Below are 26466 nucleotides of genomic sequence, written 5' to 3'. Positions count from 1 at the left end.
CCTTCCGGCGAGTGAACATGTCGATTAACAGCTAATTATTATATAACCTTACATTTTAGTGATTTAAAGATTTGTCTATTTTCTCATCCAGACATTATCAAATAATATTTCATTATAATTGGACACATGTCTCTTTTTTGCGGGATTTTCCATTCCTCGGCGCTCATTTTTTTTTCCTTAGTCCGTTTAGAAATCCAGCCGAACCCTGCCTCTATGTTATGGTTTGTGTATATTTAAAATGTAGTTGCTTGTTATAATTTTTGACTTCAGCACAATTCGAGCTCTAAGTCACTCTGATCTATAACAAACACTGCAAATTGCATGAGCGCCTCAAAATGACTAACTGTGCACTGATTTGAGTTATTAGCTCATTGTACCAATCTCACTGTCGAATGCTGACACAGGATTTTATTAAATGTAATCGCAGACAATCCAATTTTCTGTTCCGAGCTGCAATCTGACTCTGAATGTAACTCAATGGGAGTTTGGGGCTAGTATTTCATGGACATTATCATCTCAGTATCCATCAGAATTTCCCATGTCCTCCGCACCGCCCCCCCCACCCCACTCCATGCCCCCAACGCCTCCCTCCTCCGCAACCTCCACCCCCCCATAAACGCCCCCACCCCACCCCCGGCCGCAGACCAACACCATTTATTAATCTCGATTCCACGTCTTCAGTTCACCATCTTTAGTTTTAATGGTGACATTTATCAATCAGTTGGAGCGATGGAGGGTGAGAGGTCGGGGCTAAATACGCGGGGGTCCAGTAAGGTTTCAGAACTGGTGGAGTCACCAACTCCCACCCACTTTGACACGGTGCTACTCCATTCTGGAAACGGGATTGATGATAAACTGTCAGCTAAACAGAACATTATACTCACCATGTAATCAGTTTCTGGAGGTGAATGTATTTGAAAGCAAAGGAAGGGAATATCATTTACTGCAGGTGATAGAATGACTGTGTGACTATATCTGTAGTGACAGTGACCTGGGATGAAGCAATGGAGACGGTAATGATGATCAATGAGATACAAATCTCAGATATCACAGCAGAACTGTGAAAAGCTAATGTTGTTCAGCAGATTTCCCAAAAGAAGCTATAGAAGAGGCAGAGGCTACGAATGATCTTTGAGTGTGGTGAGCTACAGTGAAATGTAGTGGAGTAGAATGTATTATTATTCATTTTGACAGGAGGAAGCAGCGAGGGGAATGTAAATATAAATTGCCGGGATTGGGCCAATGGGTTTATTTTGTTTCTCCAGGTAGTTCGAACTGACACAATGATCGCTCCTGTTTTCCATCAGGAAGGAATGTCAGCCCCTCCTAAATCTTGTGCTGGTCGGCAGCAATAAAGTCTACATTCCCTGACCGGGAATCGAACCCGGGCCGCGGTGGTGAGAGCGCCGACTCCTAACCAGTAGACCACCAGGGAAGGTGCGAGCAGCTATCTTAATCTGACTGATACATTGCAACGTTTTTCAAATTCTCCAGAACGGCTTGCCGGAGGAAAAAAAATTGTTTTGATAGAACAGGAATGACTCCTTCAGCCAACAGCAAATTACTGCAGATGCCGGAACTTAAAAAAAAAACTTAAAATGCTGGAAAATCTCACCAGGCATGACGGCATCTCTGGAGAGAGAAATTAAGACAATGTAATTGAGTCTAAACTGCCCTCTGAAATGGCCCAACAACATAGTTAGTTCAGTGGGAAATAGGGATGGACAACAAATGCTGACAATGAAATCTATATTGTGTTAGCAGCATTTTACGAAAGAATTAATAATTTTCATTTTGTTTCATTTCATGTCAGAAAGGGTGACATATTCAGGGCTCTTATTATTTAAAACCTCAGCCCTTTAACTATTTAGACACTTATGGTTCAGTCTGAGAAAAGTCATCCACTGTGATCCAAAACAAGGAATTTTAGCTGCTGCAAATCCCACCTCAAAACGGAAAATGTTGGAAGATTCATCAGTTTCAACAGCTTCTGTGGAGAGGGAAAGAGAGGGAATGATACAGCTTGCTGACCTTTGACCCTAACTGGAAGAAATTGATGATTTAATTGTTTACAAACAAGTACAGAGTCAAGGAAAATAGAGAGGGAGAGGAGGAAAGAACAAATAGTCTTTTGATAAGATGGAAGGCTGGAGTGATTGAATTACAATGGAGATGATTGTTGTTTCCTCTGACACAATCTCGCAGATCTGGGTTTAAATCTCATAATAAATGAGAACAAAACCTCTCGCTGAGTTCAGCGCTAAACTCACCGCCTTCCAGTGATCTGGAGGCAGTTTTCATTCACAACGGTGAGACGAACAACGTAGAAAGGAGAGAGAGAGTCAGTTTCAGCCTTGACACTTCTGGGGGAACGGAGATCTGGAATTCACCCAGGATTGGGTCAAAGTTTTTAAAAAAAAACGCCCAACGTGGGGCTCGAACCCACGACCCTGAGATTAAGGGTCTCATACTCTACCGACTGAGCTAGCCGGGCACATGAATTATGGGGCTTTCCGTAACCTAAAATGCATGGAGAGAATATGGCTTTTCTATTTGGTGTCTCAGTTTGTTCAGATTTCAACGTTTACATTGAATCCCCAAAGTTTCTATCCATCCCTCTCAGTCATCAATTACATCAATCACATCTTTCAATTCTTAGCTTCACCTTTCCCAAGCATTCCAAAATCCTCTTACATCATTCACCGTATTTTTCCTTTGTTCTTAATAATTTAGCCAGGGGAGGGGGCGGGGGGGGAAACCCTCTCAAGATTTTCATGTCACACTGTTTCCCTATTTCAGATTTTTCAATAAGATCATCTCTGATTATTCTAAAGTCCAGAGCGAACAGACTCATCCCACTGAATCTCTCCTCTCAGGAGAAACACAGAAATCAATCGCCCCACAGCGTCTGTGAAGGGAACAACATCTAAATCTTCCGGCTGGATGAACTGGCAGCGGAGCGGGAGAAGTCAGAGATGTAACACTAACGATAAACTCTGAAGAACATACATGTCAGATACACAACATACATGTCAGATACACACACAGCACACATGTCAAATCATATCACTTTCAAGTTGCGTCTTTTAACTTCCTGCTCTCCACCTCAGACATTTCCCCATTCATCAAAAATCTCCCACCTCAAACCCCATCCTGCTCCTCAACCCACTGATAATGTTACTAGTACCGCAATCTGCTGGTGGTATTTGGCTCCATAGCTCAGTGGTAAGAGCACTGGTCTTGTAAACCAGCGATCGCGAGTTCAATTCTTGCTGGAGCTTCCACGCAAAGTTTAGCTAACATAAACTATAGGAAAAAGCAGTGGACTTGTATCATAACTGAAATGAAGCAGTAATACTCCAGCTTTTAAGAAAGTTCACCGTTAGAAAAAGTGAGAGGAGGACAAACGGAAGAGAGGGCTTGGATCTCTCTTAACGCCCCAACTTCTATGGGCCACCAGAAGGTTCTCGGTTTGAAGGAGATCACCTAGTTACGAGGGCTAGCGCATCCTTTGAAATAATTCTCATGGAAATATAAACAACGTTGAGTTAGGTCCATTATATGAGATTAAAAGTGATAATTTGTGACAGGTGAATGGCAGAGTTCAGGAAATTTCAGCCACTCCCACTCAAAATTGGATTTGCGTTTCATAACGCCACCGAATGTACAAATACACGTGTTAAATATACATCTCCAATCTCGAGTCACTATCTCCCACGGGAAAGAGAAATAGAATTCCTGTGCAGTGACTGCTGATAAAATGGCAAACTGACCAGCCGAGCTCCTGTTGGAAAACTTCAATCCCGACAATTTTGTCCAATACCCACACTTGAGCAACTGGTTGCCAAGTGCAGACATCCAGCTACTGAATGCAGACACATGAGACCAGCGCTGCGAGTCGCCAGCAGATGGTGAAACTGGATCACTATAATCATGTTTGCAGTGAAAAAGGTTTTCAGAGTTTTTTTTTAAGGGTAGGAAAAAGTGAATAAAAAGTCGTTTACATATTTTTCCAGTAACTTACGGCGTGGAATGGTTATGAATAGAATACTTACTTTGTTATTCCTGCTAATAAAGATGTCTGTTTTCGGCTAATCATTCCATTACATTCTATTTTATTATTTTAAATACTTGTTCAGAATTCATTTAAAAAATATTCATAACTGAAGATAAATCTATTTTTGCCCGAATTTTTCAACAATTATTTACTTTTCAGACCCTTCACAAACAAAGACCAACCTTGCTTATATTCTGTTCTATGGGGAAGATTTGCAACCACCTTTGCCAAATAATCCATTCATCCATGAATCTCTACTCCAATCTGTTCAATTCACCATTGCTAAATCCAATAATGAATACTGTGCAAAGTGGGCAGGACTGTTTGGGCTGAGTGTCCAGCTGAATGGGAGGGTGGGAATGTGGTGAGGTGGGGTGGAACTGTGAAGAGAGTTCACGGGGGTTGAGTTTTGAGATTCATTTCATTGAGGGAGTTGTGTTGCTGCTGAAGTGAAATGCAAACATTCGCTCAAGTTAAGAGAATGGTACAAAACTGGAGGTCAACATGATGTCCAGGCTGGTTCATTAGTGTTAGCTGATTTGAATCCGGATTTTTTCTGGACTCAATTCATTTTTTTTATTTGTTTTTACAATTTCAATACACGTTTTAATCAGAAATGGTGACATAAAATATGTCTACATTGTGTATGTTTCACTGAGATATTGTTTTGTGCAGAGCACGAGATAATCACCCTGTTCTAACGAAAAAAAACGTTTATTCTGTAAGTAATTTCACAATTGCAGTAAATGGAGATCTGGTCACATTCTTTAGATCCTCTCTGAATTGTGTCTGGGTCACTGCGTAAATGTATGTATTGGTGCAGCAACTCAGAAGTTGGAGCATAAATCCTAATTCCCGCACAAATGCAGGAATATAGAAATGAATTAAGTTTACATTATATAATCGTTGACAAAAGGAGTGGATAAGTAAGACTGACCATAGTAGGATAAAATTTCCTGATAGAGCAAACAGTAAGATAATGGATTTTTTTCTCTTCACTGTCTCTGGGTCCTTTGAACTATCCATACGCTTGTGGCTCTGAAGTCTCCTGCGGAATTTGGTCGACCTTAGAATGTGTTTAATGGTGAAAGCATTCAGCAACAGAATCAACAAAAAAGGAACGAATGGTGTTAAAATATAATGCAGATTTTCAACTGCTCCCCATGCTGCAGAATAGAGGGCATCAGAGCCTACATTACAAAAATGGGGAGTATTCTGAAACACATACCTATCACCATACATGAAATACCAGAAAATGTTCTTTACACTGAACAGCACACTCACAGTTCCGAGAACTACTGTTGCAGTTTTCTCAGTGCAGTATTTTATTTTCAGCTTCTGACAAGTAATAGCCACAAATCGATCAAAGGTGAAAGAGACAGTGAACCAGACAGAGCAATCAGTGACTGCATAAAGCAGCACAGCATGGATATTACATATTTTAATGTGGTAAATGATTAAAAATTCAAACTTAATGAGAATTTGCCTCAGTATGACATCGATGATAACGACCAGTAGATCCGCTGCTGACATGGAAATGAGGTAACATATCACACTTTTGGAAAGACCACACTTTCCTCGCGACAGGATAAGAATCGTCAATACATTCACTGTAAGGAAGAGAAACACAATTTACTCGTATTTTAGACTGAGCACAAGAGAAGCAATCTCTCAGGATCCTCGGGAACAGCTGAAACATTTTTATTAAATCCACCTCAGAATAGGCTGAGTTCACCTATTCTGCTCGAGACAAAGTTCACAGCAGAAAAGCCCCGCAATGATGTAGCAAGAAACCACATTCACCAGTTAATAAAGTCTCCAATTTGCTGCCTTCTTCAGATTTGTATATGGGGACACAATGGTGCTGATCGGTTTGGAGCAAATATTTCTGGTCTGGATGACTCTGCTTTGATTGTGCTGAAGATTGTGCAGTTGAAAATGTTGAATCAGCTGATTTGGAATTGGCTGTGAATCATAATACTGGAAATCATGTTACATAACGAGAACCGTAAAGTGGAAAGATTGAAAGTGAATGTCAGGTAGTGTGAGGAAAGCTGTGTGGCAAGGAAAAATGTTTCCAGTGCATTCACAGCTACAAACATGAAAGTTACACAGAATAATATCAATAACTGGGTAACATAGACAAGGACAATGAACACAGAGAAATATGACTTACCAGTGACACCAACTACAGCAAGGAACGGGTAGTAAATCCTTTGAATGTCGTAAATTACCCAAAGAATACGAAGCTCAAGTGGTATAATCCAGAACATAGCTCTGAAATTCAATGATCGCTGACTGTACTAGAGACCACTCCCAGTTAAACAATATTGCGCACACTGTGAAAATTCCTATTTATAAATCTTCTAATGTCCCCGTTGAAACAATTAAACCGTGTGCTGAGGGACATGAATCGCTGTCTCTGAACAAACAAGATGACTTCATCTTTTCTTGTAAATTACATGGTTATTGTCCCTTTTATGCATGTTAAAAAATCCGAATGAAGGCAAACATTTTGGTTCATGCACCTTGGCAAAAAAAAGGAACACTGATTAACAATGTGTTGCTGAACTGAAGAGAGTTGAAACCGTTGTGAGTATTGCTGTCACACATTATCAGCCTATCCGTTTTCCAACAGATCTCTGAAGACAGATAAGTCAACACCGGGGACAAAATAGTGAGGCTGAAATCATTTTGTTTGTAAGAACACACAACAGAATGGTTGTCAATAAATACTTACATATTAAATGTTCTTCAGTTGAAACACATGAACTGTTTGGTGTTTCCATGCATTCGTGGAAGGCAGAGATGGGCTGAAGGTTATCACTGGGAAAACTGAAGGGGAATTGCTAAAAAAAAAAATCATTTCTCCAAAGAGGGTTATGAGAAAATAGAATATTTAAAATAAATAAGTGCGCAAATGTCTATGATATTTCTTACACATAGAACCATAGATTTCCTACAGTTCAGAAGAAAGGTAATCTTGGCCCACCGAGTCTGCATCCCACCCAGGTCCTCCCCTCTGCCCTATCCCCATTAGTCCCACACATTTTCCATGGCTAATCCACATACTCTAAGGGAAAATAACGGGCAATTTTTGCATGCTCAATCCAACTAATATGATCAGTTGTAATATAAATGAGGGACGGGTTTTGTGCAGTAATACAGAGACAGAGCCGAATGCACCAGATTTCGATACAGCACCTGTACTAATATGAATACAGACTGAGTCCAGTTCAGTCATTACTGACAGAATGTATACAGTACATTACTAACCAGCGTGATGTTTTCTCATCTAAATAGAGACATGACATACTCAGTTTTGACAAAGACAAGGTCTTTGTGAAGGATACAATGTGAAGGATAAACTTGCAGTTGGTGAATAAAAAGTTTGAAATGCAATAAAAAGCAGGTGATTCATGGATAAATCAACATTTTAAAGAACTTGTATCAGCTTCCCTGGTGGTCTAGTGGTTAGGATTCGGCTCTCTCAGTACTGTAGCCTGGGTTCGACTCCCGGTCAGGGAACGTAGATTTTATTACAATAATTCTGCGTTACTTCTCGGTCTGCACCTGTCAGAATCAATATTAGGGAGATTTCTTTGTTTGTGTCTGAATTGGAAAAGTCACATGTAAAGAATCAAAAAGAAATTAAGAGAGCGATGGGCGAGAAAGGGCTGATGGTACAAAATGCTGATGCGGTTAAAATCTAGCTGTTAATGGGGGAAAATTTATTGTTTCTACTGACACAAATATCTGCAGATCTCGGTCCAAATCTCTGTTTCCATGACAAGAAAACTTTTAATTGAATGAAATAGTAAACTCTCCCACCCCCAGTGAAGTGGAGGCAGTTTTCACTCAGAAACCAGTAACTGTGAGTTTAACAATGTGGGAAGGAGAAAGACTCAGTTTGAGCGGTGACATTGCGGGAGGACTGGAGAGCTGGAGTTCACCCAGAAAAGCAGCAAAGGTTAAAATCAATGGCGCCCAACGTTGGATGGTCCATTAACGGTGATAATTTAATGTTATTCAGCAGAATCACCACAGGATGGTGCATCACAGATTGATGCTAATACTTTCAATGGAGTGAACTGCAGTAACATTGAATGCAGTAGAAAGGGCAGCACTTTAGCACAGTGATTAGCACTGATGCCTCACAGCGCCAGGGACTCAGGTCCTCGGGTCACCGTCTGTGCGGAGTTTGCACGTTCTCCCCGTGCCTCCGTGGGTTTCCTCCGGGTGTTCCGGTTTGCGTGTCAAAGATGTGTGGGTTAGTTTGATTGGCCATGCCAAATTGGTCCTAGTGTCAGAGGGATTAGAAGGGGAAATCTGTGGGTTTACGGGGAATAGGCCGTGGGTGGGATTGATGTGGGTGCGGACTCGATGGGCCGAATGGCCTCCTTCGGGAGGAATCAAAAGAGGTAATGCAAATATACATTGTTTTGGATGAAACAGCAGGTCAACTAAATGTATTTTCACTGCCATGTAAAAGCGGACCTGACATCTGCACTGAAATGTGATGAGGTTGGAAAAACTCAGGACGTTACATGGCATGTGTGCATCAGGAAACAAAGATAAACCTTCACCTCCATCACCTTTCATTAACATTGGGAATGTTTAGAAATAGAGGAAGTTTTTAGAAAGTAAAATCCAACGAGCAGGAAATGGAACAATACCTGGCAGGGTGGAAATTGCGATGGGTATTTGGCCTGTTGCAGCTTGTACGAATTGGTGTTTGAAAACAGTGCGAGACATCATACAGGTCCCATTTGCAGACAGCACAGAAAACCAGCAGGAGGGTCCTGCTGAAACGCGGGATTGGACCAGGGACCTTTAGGTTTATCAGTCTCACGCTCTCCCAACTAAGCTATTTCGGCCGTTTGGTCGGCTAGAAGCTTCCGTCTCCCAAATATCTAAGGGAGCAATGATCCTTCATCTGAGTGTTTAACGCGGCAGCCAGCAATTCACTGTGTGTGCGCTCTCGAAAGGGGCCACTTGCACACACTGCTTCACCCCAGCAAATTGTTAAATTGGTAATGTTTCTGTTCGTTGTTCTTGACGAAAATGACACCGTACACATTCGTGCATTCAATCTGAGCTGTGAGATCAAAACTCAAATCCATTTTGGCAGCGGTGGGATTCGAACCCACGCCTCCAAAGAGATTAGAACCTTAATCCAACGCCTTAGACCGCTCAGCCACGCTACCACGTGCAGTAGTTCCACTATCATGTTATTTGATGATAATGTTACTGAAATTCATTAAAAGCCATGGAGCTTGGAACGGCCATCAGGAGGATTGAGCCTGCTCCTTCACTGATTCAGGTAAGTCTGAACTTAGCAACAAACAGAAATCATCTCACCTCAGAAACACAATGAGCTGCACACAGTAACATGCAGTGAAGGGCCGGCATCATTTAAACTGTCCTTAACCTCGTCTCTTCCCAATTTCTGCCAGAAATGACAAGATAACCGCCTGTTGGATTTGCTCAGAGTCTGCAATTCAGGACACGAGGCGCGATTATATTTTATATGTTCATCCAGGGAACAACTCACATGTGTTTTCACAGTTTGGATGGGAGCAATAAATTTTCAATTTCAGATCAGTAATCCGAACAGCAGGGAAAGAGTCAAACTCTAACCACCAGACCAGCAGCTCACAGCGTGTTTTAGAATTTACTTCATCCACGCTGCTTTTGTTACTTTAATTTTGACACCAGGCCACTTTCATCACAAACAGATTTCTCCCGCAAAATGGCAGCTTCTGATTCAACCATGATGTTTTCAGCCAATGCAAACATTCCGTGGACACTCCGACAGTTCGAAACTGAACAGAAGTATTTCTAAATGTTTTTCAATGCAGATGAGGGAACAGTTTCATTATTCAGTGTCAATATAAAGGGTGAAATCTGACTCATTAGCACACAGATTTTACATTGCAACATCTCAATCGTTAGTACTTTGCAGTCTATCACTGTCCTTCCCTTTCTGTGTTTGTTCTTGAACTGTTCTACATGTGAAATTTCCAGCTCTGATGGAATCTTGCAAATGTCACTCGGCTGATTTTAATCGATCTGTTTTCGATCAGAGAGTAAATCAGATCATTATTAATGGTTTGCTGAGATCAAATAATCTTATTTTCCTCGGCGGGAATTGAAACTACGCATCACTGGGGAAGTGCTGAACACAAACCGCTGGACTACCAGTGAACATCGCTCGACAATCACCAGGCAAGACTGTTCCCTTCCTGTTGGCGAACACTTCAGTGGTCACGGGCATTCAGCCTCTGATCTTCGGGTAAGCGTTCTCCAAGACGGCCTTCACGACACACGACAGCGCAGAGTCGCTGAGCAGAGACTGATAGCCAAGTTCCACACACATGAGGACGGTCTCATCAGGGATCTTGGGTTCATGTCGCACTATCTGCAACCCCCGTGACTTGCTTGGGTTTGCAAAACCTCACTCACTGTGCTGTCTGGAGACAATACACATCTCTTTAACCTGTGATCAGTGCTCCTTCCACTCACATTGTCGGCCACTTTAGGACTCGAACAGCAGGTTAGGTGTAAAGATTCGCATTCTAATCAGTAATCTCTAAACTGTCTGTGCTTTATATGCTCTGTCCGAGGCCAGAACTCTCCATTCACCTGACGAAGAGGGAGTCCACTCGAAATCTTGCGAGTTTACTATCAAATAAATCGGTTGGACTAAAACCTGGTGTTGTCAGACTTTTTACTGTGTTATCCTAGAAAGGCAGAGATGAAGGTGTCTTTGCACAGATGGGTCACTGGGTGTCGCAGTGGCTCTTTCACTGAACAGCCTTCAGTTCAACCACATTCCACACATGACTGCGGGAACATGCCTGTCTGGGAAAGGGGGCAACCCTATAATAGGGAAAATGGAGCCGAGTGGATGGGTTTTGGAGAACGGAATTAAGCCAAGGCAGAGGCAGTTATTTATTTATTTAAAAGTTCAGAGAATATTTTACAGTGAAATTATTTTTTGTAAGTTAGAAAAGTGAACATAACGATCGAGCTTCACATTGAGAACAGAACAAATGCACAGGGAATCCGTCAATATTTGTACATCTGTTACATACACCACAAAGAGAATACAGACCTTAATAGAAAGAGGAATTAACAGATGTGAATAAGGAATGAGAAAAGTTACTTATGTATACATGAAATTTAAACTACGGGAAAACTATTAACCACAGTTGCATTATAACAAAAAAAAGTCTCGTATTTTTCACACTGGAAACTGATATAACGTCTACGATTGCCTCAGTTACAGATTCAGAATGATAAAATGAGAGAATAGAATAACCGAGAGCAGATATTGCATTTGAGTTAGAGAGAGATCTTGATAATCAGCCCAGAGTCAAAAAATTCAACTCATCACTTGATCTGTAAACTAAAGACACAACAATGAAGCAGATGGTCCTGATGTGGGACATTAATATTGGAGTTTTTATTCATGGAATGTTGTCATTGGCTGAACACACCATGTTGAATAAGAATCTGTCATTTTGCAGGAGAAAGCTATTTCTGTGAAAGTGGCCTGGTGTGAAAACTAAACTAACAAATACAGCGCGGATAAAGTAAATTCTAAAACATGCTGGTGGGTAAGCTGGTGGTTAGAGTTTGTATTTTTCGCTGCTGTTTAGATTTCAGGCCTGAAATTGAAGATTTATTACTCTCATCCAAACTCTGAAAACAAATGTGAGTTATTGCCTTGATGAACATATAAAACATAATTTTGCCTCGAGTCCTGGAGTGCAGATCCTGAGCAAATTCAACTGGAGGTTCTCTTGTCATTTCTGGCAGGAAATTGGGAAGAGACGAGCTTAAGGACAGTTTAAATGATGTCGGTCCTTTACAGCATGTTACTGTGTGCAGCTCATTGTGTTTCTGAAGTGAGATGATTCCTGTTTGTTACTCAGTTCAGACAGGAATGCGCACAGTGAGAATTATCCACTGTCACAATCTCCTTCCAGCCTTGAGCACGGAGTTAAGCTTTGAAGCGTTTGCTGTTTGGCTACAGTAATTCAGGGTTTTGTTGAGACCACATTTGGAATAGTGTGTGCAGTTTGGAGTTCCAGGAACCCACTACTCTCTGTGCAAACAATCTGCCATGTCCATCTCCTTTAAACCTTGCCCCTCGCACCTTAAAGCATGCCTTCATCGGCCGGGGCATTTTGTCGCTGAACGGGCTGGCAAATTCCCCTCTCGATTAGGACATGGTGGTAAATTTAAATGAAACACCCTTCAGCCAATCCATCATCTGTATTTGCAAATTAAAACAAGGTTCTGCCGAGATTTGAATTCAGAGTCCAAAGTGCTCACCATTACACCACGGAACCCAACACGTGAACATAACCTGAAAATCGTGGATCAATTCTTGTGCCAATTTGAACAGCAGGGAGAAATATCAGTCCCGTTGTACAATTATTCATATTTATATTTCCCTTGCTGGTTCCTCCTGTAAAAGCGAGTAGGCTGCCTTCCACTGCATTAAATTTCACTGTAACTGACCACATTCAAACACCAATGTTTGCATCGAACTGACATAAACCTTACTGCAGTAAATCCACTGAACAACATCAGCTTTTCACAGCTCTGCTTTCATCACACTGGAAGCCAATGTGAAAAATATAAACAATTTCAAATCTTAACAGACAGGAAGGAGTGTGTGAGTGCGGACAATTGGCGCTGTGCACATTCATGTAACCAGTATCTGGGAGAATCAGGCAGATGGGATCCTGGGGGTCTCGTGGTTAGGATTCATTGCTTTCAGATGTCGCAGACTGGCCTCTATATCTGAGGATTTAATGCATTTTTTTAACGTCAGAGTAAAAAGCTTTGGGGTTTTCCTTTATCCGACTTGCCAAGGACTTCTCATGCCCCCTACTAGCTCTCCTAAGCCCTATTTTTTAACTCATTCCGAGCTAACTTGTAACCCTATATAGGTGTTATCAAGTGTTGAAAGTGGAAGTTTGTCCTGGTGTCGCACTGGATACCAGCTTTGAAGAAATGTAGCAACTTAAAGCTTTTGCAGAATGGCATGAGGCGTATTGTAGTGATATGAGTTGAGTATAAGAGACAGTGTGCAAATAATTTGAATACGTTTTAAGCGTGTTTAGACGGATGTGGTGAAAGCAGAGGCATATTTGGGAGAATGAGGCTGTGTGAGAGGGGGACTGTTGTAGAGTGCTTGTGTTTTGGAGGAAGGGTGAAAGTTTGAGATGCGGTTGTGAATGAAAGGAAGGTGCTGAACAGCATGAGAGGCTTGTGCGATGTTGCGTGTGAGATTTGAGTGAGACCATTTGTGGGCATTTGGGGAATGAAAGGACAAAGTAAGGAAATTACAATGCTGCAGAGTGTGAAGGAAGAGAGAGCATGAGGGGGTAGCACCAATAAGAGCGGCAGTGGTGATTCAGTGGTAGAATTCTAGTTTCCCACGCGGGAGCCCCGGTTCGATTCCCGGCCAATGCAAAGCTTATTCTTTCTCTGTTCACTCTGTATATTGAACCGAATCTCCTGCCAAAATTGGGGGAAAACAAGGGAAATATTAAGTCTGGGGACTGAATCCTGAGAGAAAATAGATCACAATATTCGGAAGGAGGTGCAGTTGTGAATGGTGTTATTGGTGATTGAGTGGAAAGTATCGGATCTTTGGGCTACTGGTGGTTAGTTCCCTTCCGTCCCGCTGAATTCCTGCCTGTGATAAGAGATATGGATTCATTTTACCTGTCCGTTCATAGGAGAAACACACTACAGCAGTGCTGCGGGATCAACGGAATTCAGGAGACTTGTATAGAATTGTAAACATTGCGGTCATGCTGCAGTTCTGGAACAGGTTTTCAGAAATAGAATTGTGGTCATTGACACACTAGTTTAGAATATATTTAACTGCTGTTGTGTCAGTCTCTGTGGCGCAATTGGTCAGCGCGTTCAGCTGTTAACCGAAAGGTTGGTGGTTCGAGACCACCCAGGGACGGAATTTTTGCTATTTTTCTCACTATCAGCATTCAAGGGTAAACAGTTGCCTGCTTCAACTCATTGAAAAGTCTGGAACTACGAGAGAGAATTTGGCAGTGTACAAGCTGAGACATTGTGTATGCTTCTGATTCTGTGTGTGCCCTCGTATCTTTCGAGTTACCAGGATCTCTATATGTCTGCGTCTGAATCTAGTGTGTCCCTGCATCTATATGTGTCCCTGAATCTGTGTATGCCCCCCCCTGTTTCTCTGTAGGCTCCAATGCCTCTGTGTGTGTGTGTGTGTGTGTGTGTGTGTGTGTGTGTGTGTGTGTGTGTGTGTGTGTGTGTGTGTGTGTGTGTGTGTGTGTGTGTGTGTGTGTGATTCTTTGTGCCTTTTTTAAGACTAAACCGTGAAAATGTCTGACAAACGAATTGCAGAGGGCAGCAATGTTTACCCACTAAGATTCTGAATTTGATTAACGTCTGATAACTGCATCGAGTATACAATTTGAAGTCTCACATAATCCCAACTTCAATCTCCAGACATTATCACCCAATGGGAAATGAAGAACCCGATTTATCTGCGATGCCTGGTTATAAAAAGGAAGAATACGCCAGCCGAGATCCTTCTATAAACTCCAATCTCGGACAATATCGTTCAATATTCATATTTCAGTAACCGGTTCGCAGATTCACAAGCACCAGCGCCTGCAGTCGCTGTGGTCCGCCAGCAGACGGTGGTGTTGTATCACTTTAATCACAAGGTTAGTGCAGCAGGTTTGAGGAGATATTTGAGGAACATTTATTTCCCTGTTTCCATAGAAAGGGAACAATTAGTAAAGTAATGGCATTAATATCTCTGTCAGTAACATTCACAGAGAAATCTGGCCGAAGGATAGCGAATTTAATACTTGCATTCATATTTACCTTCCGGTTAGTGAACATGTCGATTACCAGCTAATTATTGCATAACCTTACATTTTAGTGATTTAAAGATGTGTCTATTTTCTCATCCAGACATTATCAAATAATATTTCACTATAATTGGACGCATATCTCTTTTTCGCTGGATTTTCCATTCCTCGGTGCTCATTTTTTCCCCCTTAGTCCGTTTAGAAATCCAGCCGAACCCTGCCTCTATGTTATGTTCTGTGTATATTTAAAATATAGTTGCTTGTTATAATTTTTGACTTCAGCACAATTCGAGCCCTAACTCACTCTGATCTATAATAAACACTGCAAATTGCATGAGCGCCTCAAAATGACTTACTGTGCCCTGATTTGAGTTATTAGCTCATTATACCAATCTCACTGTCGAATGCTGACACGGGATTTTATTAAGTGTAATCGCAGACAATCCAATTTTCTGTCCGAGCTGCAATCTGACTCTGAATGTAACTCAATGGGAGTTTGGGGCTAGTATTTCATGGACATCATCATCTCAGTGTCCATCAGAATTTCCCATGCCCTCCGCACCCCCCTCCCTCCACACCCCCAAACCCTCCCTCCCCCCACCTCCACCCCCTCCCCCACAAACCACAACCCGTCGCCCCCCACCCCCCCTCGCCTCGGCCGCAGACCAACACCATTTATTAATCTCGATTCCACGTCTTCAATTCACCATCATTAGTTTTCAAAGTGACATTTATCAATCAGTTGGAGCGATGGAGGCTGAGAGGGCGGGGCTAAATACGCGGGGGTCCAGTAAGGTTTCAGAACTGGTGGAGTCACCAACTCCCACCCACTTTGACACGGTGCTACTCCATTCTGGAACGGGATTGATGATAAACTGTCAGCTAAACAGAACATTATACTCAGCATGTAATCAGTTTCTGGAGGTGAATGTATTTGAAAGCAAAGGAAGGGAATATCATTTACTGTAGATGATAGACTGACTGTGTGACTATATCTGTAGTGACAGTGACCTGGGATGAAGCAATGGAGACAGTAATGATGATCAATGAGATACAAATCTCAGATATCACAGCAGAACTGTGAAAAGCTCATGTTGTTCAGCAGATTTCCCACAAGAAGCTATAGAAGAGGCAGAGGCTACGAATGATCTTTGAATGTGGTGAGCTACAGTGAAATGTAGTGGAGTAGAATGTATTATTATTCATTTTGACAGGAGGAAGCAGCAAGGGGAATGTAAATATAAATTGCTGGGATTGGGCCAATGGGTTTATTTTGTTTCTCCAGGCAGTTCAAACTGACACAATGATCGCTCCTGTTTTCCATGAGGAAGGAATTTCATCCCCTCCTAAATCTTGTGCTGGTCGGCAACAATAAAATCTATATTCCCTGGCCGAGAATCAAACCCGGGGCGCTGGCGGTGAGAGCGCCGAATCCTAACCACTAGACCACAAGGGAAGGTGTGGGCGCCTACATTAATCTGACCGATACATTGCAGCGTTTTTCAAATTCTCCAGAAAGGTTTGTCGAGGAAAAAGAAACTCATGTTTTGATAGAACAGGAATGACTCCTTCAGCCCACAGCAAATTACAACAGATGCTGAAACTTAAAAGAACAACTTAAAATGCTGGAAAATCTCACCAGGCATGACGGTACTTCTGGAGAGAGAATGTAAGACAATGTAGTTGAGTCTAAACTGCCCTCTGAAATGGCCCAACGACATAGTTAGTTCAGCGGGAAATGGGAATGGACAACAAATGCTGACAATGAAATCTATATTGTGTTAGCAGCAATTTATGAAATAATTAGTAATTTTCATTTTGTTTCATTTCATGTCAGACAGGGTGACATATTCGGGGCTCTTATTATTTAAAACCTCTGCCCTTTAACTATTGAGACAGTTATGGTTCAGTCACAGAAAAGTGATCCACTGTGATCCAAAAGAAGGAATTGTACTTGCTGCAAATCCCATCTCAAAACGGAAAATGTTGGAAGATTCATCAGTTTCAACAGCTTCTGTGGCGGGAAAGAGAGTGAATGATACAGGTTGCTGACCTTTGACCCTAACTGGAAGAAATTGATGATTTCGCGGTTTTCAAACAAGTACAGGGTCAAGCAAAATAGAGAGAGAGAGAGGAGGGAAGAACAAATAGTCTTTTGATAGGATGGAAGGCTGCATGATTGAATTACAATGGAGATGATTGTTGTTTGCTCTGACACAATCTCGCAGATCTGGGTTTAAATCTCATAATAAATGAGAACAAAACCTCTCGCTGAGTTCAGCGCTAAACTCACCGCCTTCCAGTGATCTGCAGTCAGTTTTCATTCATAACTGTGAGATGAACAACGTAGAAGCGAGAGAGACACAGTTTTAGCCGTGACACTTCTGGAGGAACGAAGGTCTGGAATTCACCCAGGAATAAGTCAAAGTTTAAAAACATTGACGCCCAGCGTGGGGCTCGAACCCACGACCCTGAAATTAAGAGTCTCATGGTCTACTGCCTGAGCTAGCCGGGCACATACACTGTAGTGCTAACCACTGTGCCACTACCACGCTGCCCTTTCTACTGCATTCAATGCTACTGCAGTTCACTCCATTTACAGGATTAGTATCAACCAGTGATAAACCATCGTGTGGTGATTCTGCTGAATAACATTAAATTATCACCGTTAATGGGCCATCCAACGTTGGGCGCCATTGATTTGAAACTTTGCTGCTTTTCTGGGTGAACTCCAGCTCTCCATTCCTCCCGCAATGTCACCGCTCAAACTGAGTCTTTCTCCTTCCCACATTGTTAAACTCACAGTTACTGGTTTCTGAGTGAAAACTGCCTCCACTTCACTAGGGGTGAGAGAGTTTACTATTTCATTCAATTAAAAGCTTTCTTGTCATTGAATCAGAGATTTGGACCCAGATTTGCGAGATATTGGTGTCAGTAGAAACAATAAACTTTCCCCCACTAACAGCCAGATTTTAACCCATATCAGCATTTTGTACCATCAGCACTTTCCAGCCTATCGCTCTCTTATTTTCTTTTTTTGTTCTTCACATGTGACTTTTCCAATTCAGACACAAACAAGGAAATCTCCCTAATATTGATTCTGACAGTTGCAAACCGGGAAGTAACGCAGGATTGTTGTACAGCAATAAATCTACATTCCCTGACCGGGAATCGAACCCGGGCCGCGGCAGCGAGAGCGCCAAATCCTAACCACCACACCACCAGCGAAGCTGACGGAAGCTCTTTTAAAAAGTTCATTTATTCATGAATCACCTGCTTTTTATTGTATTTGGGATTTTTTATTCACCAAATGCAAGTTTATCCTTCACATTGTATCCTTCACAAAGAACTTGTCTTTGTCAAAACTGAGTATGTCATGTCTCTACTTAGATGAGAAAACACCACGCTGGTTAGTAATATACTGTATACACTCTCTCAGTAATGACTGAACTGGACCCAGCCTGCATTCATATTAGTACAGGTGCTGTATCGATATCTGGTGCATTCGGCTCTGTCTCTGTATTACTGCACAAAACCCGTCCCTCATTTATATTACAACAGATCATGTTAGTTGGATTGACCATGCAAAAATTGCCCGTTATTTTCCCTTAGAGTATGTGGATTAGCCATGGAAAATGTGTGGGGCTAACGGGGATAGGGCAGAGGGGAGGACCTGGGTGGGATGCAGACTCGGTGGGCCAAGATAACCTTTCTTCTGAACTGTAGGAATTCTATGGTTCTATGTCTAAGAAATATCATAGACATTTGCGTGCTTATTTCTTTTAAATAATCTATTTTCTAATAACCCCGTTTGGAGAAATGATCTCTTTTAGCAATTCCCCTTCAGTTTTCCCAGTGATAACCTTCAGCCCATCTCTGCCTTCCACGAATGCATGGAAACACCAAACAGTTCATGTGTTTCAACTGAAGAACATTTAATATGTAAGTATTTATTGACAACCATTCTGTTGTGTGTTCTTGCAAACAAAATCATTTCAGTCTCACTATTTTGTCCCCGGTGTTGACTTATCTGTCTTTACAGATCTGTTGGAAAACGGATAGGCTGACAATGTGTGACAGCAATATTCACAACGGTTTCAACTCTCTTCAGTTCAGCAACACATTGTTAATCAATGTTCCTTTTTTTTGCCAAGGTGCATGAACCAAAATGTTTGCCTTCATTCGGATTTTTTTTAGTATGAGTTAAAAGGACAATAACCATATAATTTGCAAGAAAAGATGAAGTCATCTTGTTTGTTCAGAGACTGTGATTCATGTCCCTCAGCACACGGTTTAATTGTTTCAATGGGGACATTAGAAGATTTATAAATAGGAATTTTCACTGTGTGTGCAATATTGTTTAACTGGGAGTGGTCTCTAGTACAGTCAGCGATCATTGAATTTCAGAGCCATGTTCTGGATTATACCACTTGAGCTTCGTATTCTTTGGGTATTTTACGATATCCAAAGGATTTATTACCCAGTCCTTGCCGTAGTTGGTGTCACTGGTAAGTCATATTTCTCTGTGTTCATTGTCCTTGTCCATGTTACAAAGTTATTGATATCATTCTGTGTAACCTTCATGGTTTGTAGCTGTGAGTGCACTGGAAACATTTCTCCTTGCCACACAGCTATCCTCACACTACCTGACATTCAATTTCAATCTTTCCACTTTATGGTTGTCGTTATGTAACATGATTTCCAGTATTATGATTCACAGCCAATTCCAAATCAGCTGATTCAACATCTTCAACTGCACAGTCTTCAGCACAATCAAAGCAGAGTCATCCAGACCAGAAACATTTGCTCCAAACCTACTGGCACCATTGTGACCCCCATATACAAATCTGAAGAAGGCAGCAAATTGGAGACTTGATTAACTGGTGAATGTGGCCTCTTGCTACATCATTGCGGGGCTTTTCTGCTGTGAACTTGGTCTCGAGCAGAATAGGTGAACTCATTCTATTCTGGGGTGGATTTAATAAAAATGTTTCAGCTGTTCCCGAGGATCCTGAGAGATTGTTTCTCTTGTGCTCAGTCTAAAGTACGAGTAAATTGTGTTTCTCTTCCTTACAGTGAATGTATTGACGATTCTTATCCTGTCACGAGGGAAGTGTGGTCTTTCCAGAAGTGTGATACGTTACCTCATTTCCATGTCAGCAGCGGATCTACTGGTCGTTATCATCGATCTCATATTGAGGCAAATTCCCATTAAGTTTGAATTTTTAATCATTTACCAATTTAAAATATGTAATATCCATGCTGTGCTGCTTTATGCAGTCACTGATTGCTCTGTCTGGTTCACTGTCACATTCACCTTTGATCGATTTGTGGCTATTACTTGTCAGAAGCTGAAAATAAAATACTGCACTGAGAAAACTGCAACAGTGGTTCTCGGAACGGTGAGTGTGCTATTCAGTGTAAAGAACATTTTCTGGTATTTCATGTATGGTGATAGATATGTGTTTCAGAATATTCCCCATTTTTGTAATGTAGACTTTGATGTCCTCTATTCTGCAGCATGGGGAGCGGTTGAAAATCTGCATTATATTTTAACACCATTCATTCCTTTTTTGTTGATTCTGTTGCTGAATGTTTTCACCATTAAACACATTCTAAGGTCGACCAAATTCCGCAGGAGACTTCAGAGCTGCAAGTGTATGGATAGTTCAAAGGACCCAGAGACAGTGAAGAGAAGAAAATCCATTATCTTACTGTTTGCTCTATCAGGAAATTTTATCCTACTATGGTCAGTGTTACTTATCCACTCCTTTTGTCAACGATTATATAATGTAAACTTAATTCATTTCTATATTCCTGCATTTGTGCGGGAGTTAGGATTTATGCTCCAACTTCTGAGTTGCTGCACCAATACATACATTTACGCAGTGACCCAGACACAATTCAGAGAGGATCTAAAGAATGTGATCAGATCTCCATTTACTGCAATTGTGAAATTACTTACAGAATAAACATATTTTTCGTTAGAACAGGGTGATTATCTCGTGTTCTGCACAAAACAATATCTCAGTGAAACATACACAGTGTAGACATTTTTTTATCACCATTTCTGATTAAAACGTGTATTGAAATTGTAAAAACAAATAAAAAAAATGAATTGAGTCCAGAAAAAATCCGGATTCAAATCAGCTAATACTAATGAACCAGCCTGGACATCATGTTGGCCTCCAGTTTTGTACCATTCTGTTAACTTGCGTGGATGTTTGCATTTCACTTCAGCTGCAACACAACTCCCTCAATGAAATGAATCTCAAAACTCAACCCCCGTGAACTCTCTTCACAATTCCACCCCAGCTCACCACATCCCCACCCTCCCATTCAGCTCGACACTCAGCCCAAACAGTCCTGCCCCCTTTGCACAGTATTCATTATTGGATTTAGCAATGGTGAGTTGAACAGGTAGGAGTAGAGATTCATGGATGAATGGATTATTTAGCAAAGGTGGTTGCAAATCTTCCCCAGGAGGTGTAGACAAAGGTCATGGGTAGAGGAGGGCACTCATAATGTTGAAATGTGGCGCGGGCTCATTGGGCCGAAGGGCCTGGTTCCCATGTTGTGTTGTTCTTTTTTCTTTGTTCAAATATTAGCACTAAACTTCCATGGATTTACAGTCGGTGCTAGACGGCAGCTTGAGACAGAATGTTGGAGTGGCAGTGATTGCATTTAGTAAAACTCAGTGGCAGTATTTGACAATGCACTTGGTACAATTCATTTAAAAAACCTCAGCCAAATGCGCATTAAATTCCACTACCCTGGTGGATTTTGCAGCATGTGTGAGACATCAAAGTTAGTTTGTGCCCCAAATGCACTGGAGTGTTGAAGTGAAATAAGCAAATACATATATTAAAGATGCACAGAACAGAATATAAGCAGGGTTGGTCTTTGTTTGTGAAGGGTCTGAAAAGTAAATAATTGTTGAAAAATTCAGACAAAAGTAGATTTATCTTCAGTTATGAATAAATATTTTTAATGAATTTTGAACAAGTATTTAAAATAACAAAATAGAATGTAATGGAATTATTAGCCAAAAACAGACATCTTTATTCGCAGGAATAACTAAGTAAGTATTCTATTCATAACCATTCCACGCCGTAAGTTACTGGAAAAGATGTAGACGCCTTTTTATTCACTTTTTCCTACCCTTAAAAAAACTCGAAAACCTTTTTCACTGTAAACGTGATTATAGTGATACAGTTTCACCATCTGCTGGCGACTCACAGCGCTGGTCTCATGTGTTTGCATTCAGTAGCTGGATGTCTGCACTTGGGAACCAGTTGCTGAAGTGTGAATATTAGACAAAATTGTCTGGGATTGAAGTTTTCCAACAGGAGCTCGGCTGGTCAGTTTGCCATTTTATCAGCAGTCACTGTGCAGGAACTCTATTTCTCTTTCCCATGGGAGATAGTGACTAGAGATGCTAGATGTATATTTAACACATGCATTTGTACATTCGGTGGCGTTATGAAACGCAAATCCAATTTTGAGTGGGAATGGATGAAATTTCCTGAACTCTGCCATTCATCTGTCACAGGATATCACTTTTAATCTCACATAATGGACGTTCATCAACGTTATTTATATTTCCATAAGAATTGTTTCAAAGGATGCGCGGGCCCTCGTGACTAGGCGATCTCCTTGAAACCTGTAAACTTTTGGAGGTCCATAAAAGTTGGGGCGTTAAGAGAGATACAAGCCCTCTCTTCCATTTGTCCTCCTCTCCCTTTTTCGAAAGGTGAACTTCCGTAAAATCTGGAATATTAGTGTCTTATTTCAGTTATGATGCTAGTCCAGTGGCCTGAAACGGTCACCAAATCTCCCGTCACAGACTGGGTCTGACCCTCTGGGGATTCACCACATTTTCTGCTTGTGAATGAGGCGAGAAATATCTAATCAACTGGCTTCTGTTTGGGTAACTCACACCGGCTTTCACAATGCCCTAGTCTAAATGTTTGTTTTCAATTACTTTGCTTGATTTCTCCTGGAGGATTTACACTTACATTCTTTCAGCAAGATGTTCACAAATTTGCAAAATCAGTGGAGTATGAATCCCGGGATCCACGAACACACGTCTAGATCCCACCACAGCCTGGATATGAAATTCAAGTGAAAGCTAAACTAAGAAATGAATCTAGTTCTGATTGTTAGAAAAACTCAGCTGTAGTTTCACAGACGTTAATCTGCCAACATGACCCAGTCTGGTGTACATGGGACTCCAGGCCCACAGCAATGTGAATGACTCCTGACTGCACTCGAAAATGGCCCAGCAAAATATTCATTTGAAGGGGAATCGGGATGGCCAATAAGTGTTGGCATTGACAACAAAATGCATATTACTTCAGCGGTATTTTGTTTCATTTCATGTGGAACGGGGTGACAGATTCTCTTGTCTAATTTTTGAATGCTTCTTTATCATTATCAGCCTATCATCCTGAACTCTAGTGCCTGTATCCTAACTTGCAGAAGTTTTGTTCACCCTTTTGCTCATTGATCTATATTGACCATTGGTAAAGCAATGCCTCCATTTTAAAATTCTCACTCTGGTGTTTAATCCCTGCATTTTCCCTGTACACCTCTGTAGATTCCTCTATTACTTCCACCTTCCCGGTTTCCTGTGTTCCTTCAGTTCAGGAGGTGGATATTTGAGGATTGAAGCTGTTCTGTGGTCAAATGGGAAAAAAAGATTGTAAGTTCCCTGGTTTAGTTCCACACAGTAACCAGGTAAAAGGATTGTCTAGAGAACTGTGCCTCACACGGAATATAAACGCTTCACTCTTCCCAGTGTTTGATTTGAGATTTCTATTACTCAGGAAATGTGTCAGACGCTCAGTGTGAGAATTCAGTCAGTGGAGAGGGTCAGGAGAAGTGATGTTGAGGGAGGGCTGGCTGTCAAACCCACTTCACTGATGGAGATTCTGATCACTGCTCTGAACACCTCCTTCTTTAGCTCGGCAAACATTTGTTTTGTTTGATGTTGCACATCTGTGATGTCCTTCTGAAGATTTCCTTTCTCTCTTTAACTCTATTGTTGAGGGTTTTATGTGGATGGTTCCTGTGTGGGAGGTGGATTTTACTGTTCCCGCCCACTGAATGATCTCGTCAGAACCAGGAAATGAAAGTGAAAGTACGCAGCTAAAGATTCCTGCCGGCTCTGATACAGTGTGTCGCTCATTCGAACGTTTAAATCATTGCTGAGAAATCAATACTTTACTGTAACATTTTCTGCAATACAGGTAAGGAGCGAGATAAATAGAGAGAGTGGAAGACACATAGGTAGAGAGATAAAAACTGCTCTGTGAACGGTTATCTAGGCTCGAAATGTTGGCTCGCAGAGTCGCTGAGCAGAGACTGATAGCCAAGTTCCGCACGCACGAGGACGGTCTCAACCGGGATCTTGGGCACATGTTGCACTATCCGTAACCCCGATGACTTAACTGGGTTTGCAAAAGCTCACTCACTGTACTGTCTGTACATCTCTTTAGCCTATGTATAATGCTCCTTCCACTCACATTGTCGGCATCTTTAAGACTTGAACAGCAGGTTAGGTGTAAAGACTCGCATTCTAATCAGTAATCTGTAAACTGTCTTTGCTGTTATATGCTCTGCCTGAGGCCAGAACTCTCCATTCCCCTGACGAAGGGGCAAACCCCGAAAGCTTGTGCGTGTACTCTAGAATAGATTGGTTGGACTGAAACCTGGTGTTGTCAGACTTCTTACTGTATTCTCTCTTCACAGATACTGTTAGATCTGCTGAGCTTTTTCACCATTTTCTGTTTTTGTTTTAAGAGATAGAGACAGCTGCAGATAACACGAGAGACAGAAAAGAGAGAGGGGGAAAGACACTAGAAGGAAGTAGGGAAAGAAAGGGAGAGAGGGATCTAGAAAGAGAGAGCGAGAGTGAAGAAGAGAGGGAAAGGCAGAGGGATGGATGTAGTGATAGAAAGAGAGGGAGAGACAGAGAAAGAGGGATGGGAAAAGAGGTAGAGGCATAAAGCACTTGAGAGAAAGAGAAATACACTCTTCCACCTTCCACCAGGAAAAAGAGACAAAAGTCTGAGGTCATGTACCAACTAACTAAAGAACAGTTGCTGCCATCAGGCGTTTAGGAACATAAGAACAAGGAGCAGTCGTAGGACATTAGACCCCTCGAGCCTGCTCCACCATTCAATAAGATCATTTCGCAGACTCAGCTCCACTTACCTGCCCGCTCACCATAACCCTTAATTCCTTTACTGTTCAAAAATGTATCTATCCTTGCCTTAAAAACATTCTATGAGGGAGCCTCAACTGCTTCACTGGGCAGGGAATTCCACAGATTCACAGCCCTTTGGGTGAAGAAATTCCTCCTCAGCTCAGTCCTAAATCTGCTTCCCCTCATTTTGGTGCTATGCCCCCTATTTCTAGTTTCACCCGCCAATGGAAACAACTTCCCTGCTTCTATTTTATCTATTCCTTCATAATCGTGTATGTTTCTATAAGATCTCCCCTCATTCTTCGAAATTCTTATGAGTATAACTCCAGTCCAGTCAGCCTCTCCTCATTAGCCAACCCTCTCAACTCCGGAATCAATCTAGTGAACCTCCTCTGCACCCCCTCCAGTGCCAGTCTATCCTTTCTCAAGTCCGGAAACCAAAACTGTGCACAGTAATCCAGGTGTGCCAGGTGTGGCCTCAGAAGCACCTTATACAACTGCAACATAACCTCGCTACTTTGAAACTCTATCCCTCTAGCAAAGAAGGAAAAACAAACATTTGCCGTCGTAATTACCTGCTGCACTTGCAAATCAACTTTCTGCAGGTTCCTCTGCACAGCAGCATGCTGTGATAGTTTTCATCGTTTAAATAATACTCCATTTTACTGTTACTGCTACCAAAATGGATGACCTCACATTTATCAAAATTGTACGCCATCTGCCAGGCCCTTGCCCACTTAACGGACCTATCATATATTAAGCTGACCTTTCTCTTCACCTTATCTGTGACTGTAACACTATATTCTGCACTTCCTCTTTTCCTTCTCTCCTATGTTCTCTATAAACGGCACATTTTGTTTGTATAGCATACAAGAAACAATACTTCTCAGTGTGTAGCAGTGCATTTGACAATAATAAATCAAATTAAAGGCCTGGAGCCTTAAATCTCTGTTCATCTACTCCTCGTTTCCCACCTTTCAGAATGGAGTTCCATCCACTAATATTTGGTCCAATCATTTAACCTGTCAATGTCCTTGGAAACTTTCTCCCATCTTCCAACCCCATCGACATTACTTATTTTATCACGGAACATAATTTCTAAAGTTTATTAGTCACAAGTAAGGCTTACATTAACACTGAAATGAAGCTACTATGAAATTCCCTCAGTTGCTACGCTCCAGGACATGTTCAGGTCAATGCACCTAACCAGCACGTCTTTCAGAATGTGGGGGGAAACCGGAACATCCGAAGGGAATCCACGCAGACATGGGGAGAACATACAGACTCCGTAGAGATAGTGACCTAAG

At 41.6% G+C, this 26466-nt stretch overlaps 1 protein-coding gene and 5 non-coding genes across 6 annotated transcripts in view; 2 read left to right on the top strand and 4 right to left on the bottom strand.

The window, feature by feature from the left end:
- Nucleotides 1–26466, bottom strand: part of LOC145362417 (uncharacterized) — a 1142232-nt gene that overhangs the window by 874584 nt on the left and 241182 nt on the right. The gene's annotated exons all lie outside the window — the stretch shown is intronic.
- Nucleotides 2422–2494, bottom strand: trnak-cuu (transfer RNA lysine (anticodon CUU)). The gene has a single exon. It is a non-coding gene; the product is annotated as a tRNA-Lys (tRNA).
- Nucleotides 3209–3281, top strand: trnat-ugu (transfer RNA threonine (anticodon UGU)). Its single transcript has one exon. It is a non-coding gene; the product is annotated as a tRNA-Thr (tRNA).
- trnal-aag (transfer RNA leucine (anticodon AAG)) lies at nucleotides 9183–9264 on the bottom strand. Its single transcript has one exon. It is a non-coding gene; the product is annotated as a tRNA-Leu (tRNA).
- trnan-guu (transfer RNA asparagine (anticodon GUU)) lies at nucleotides 13981–14054 on the top strand. The gene has a single exon. It is a non-coding gene; the product is annotated as a tRNA-Asn (tRNA).
- Nucleotides 17392–17464, bottom strand: trnak-cuu (transfer RNA lysine (anticodon CUU)). The gene has a single exon. It is a non-coding gene; the product is annotated as a tRNA-Lys (tRNA).

Source organism: Carcharhinus amblyrhynchos, unplaced genomic scaffold, assembly GCF_965287045.1.
Source record: "Carcharhinus amblyrhynchos unplaced genomic scaffold, sCarAmb.v2.hapA scaffold_38, whole genome shotgun sequence".
NCBI lineage: Eukaryota > Metazoa > Chordata > Chondrichthyes > Carcharhiniformes > Carcharhinidae > Carcharhinus > Carcharhinus amblyrhynchos.
This window is presented reverse-complemented; position numbering and strand designations above follow the sequence as displayed.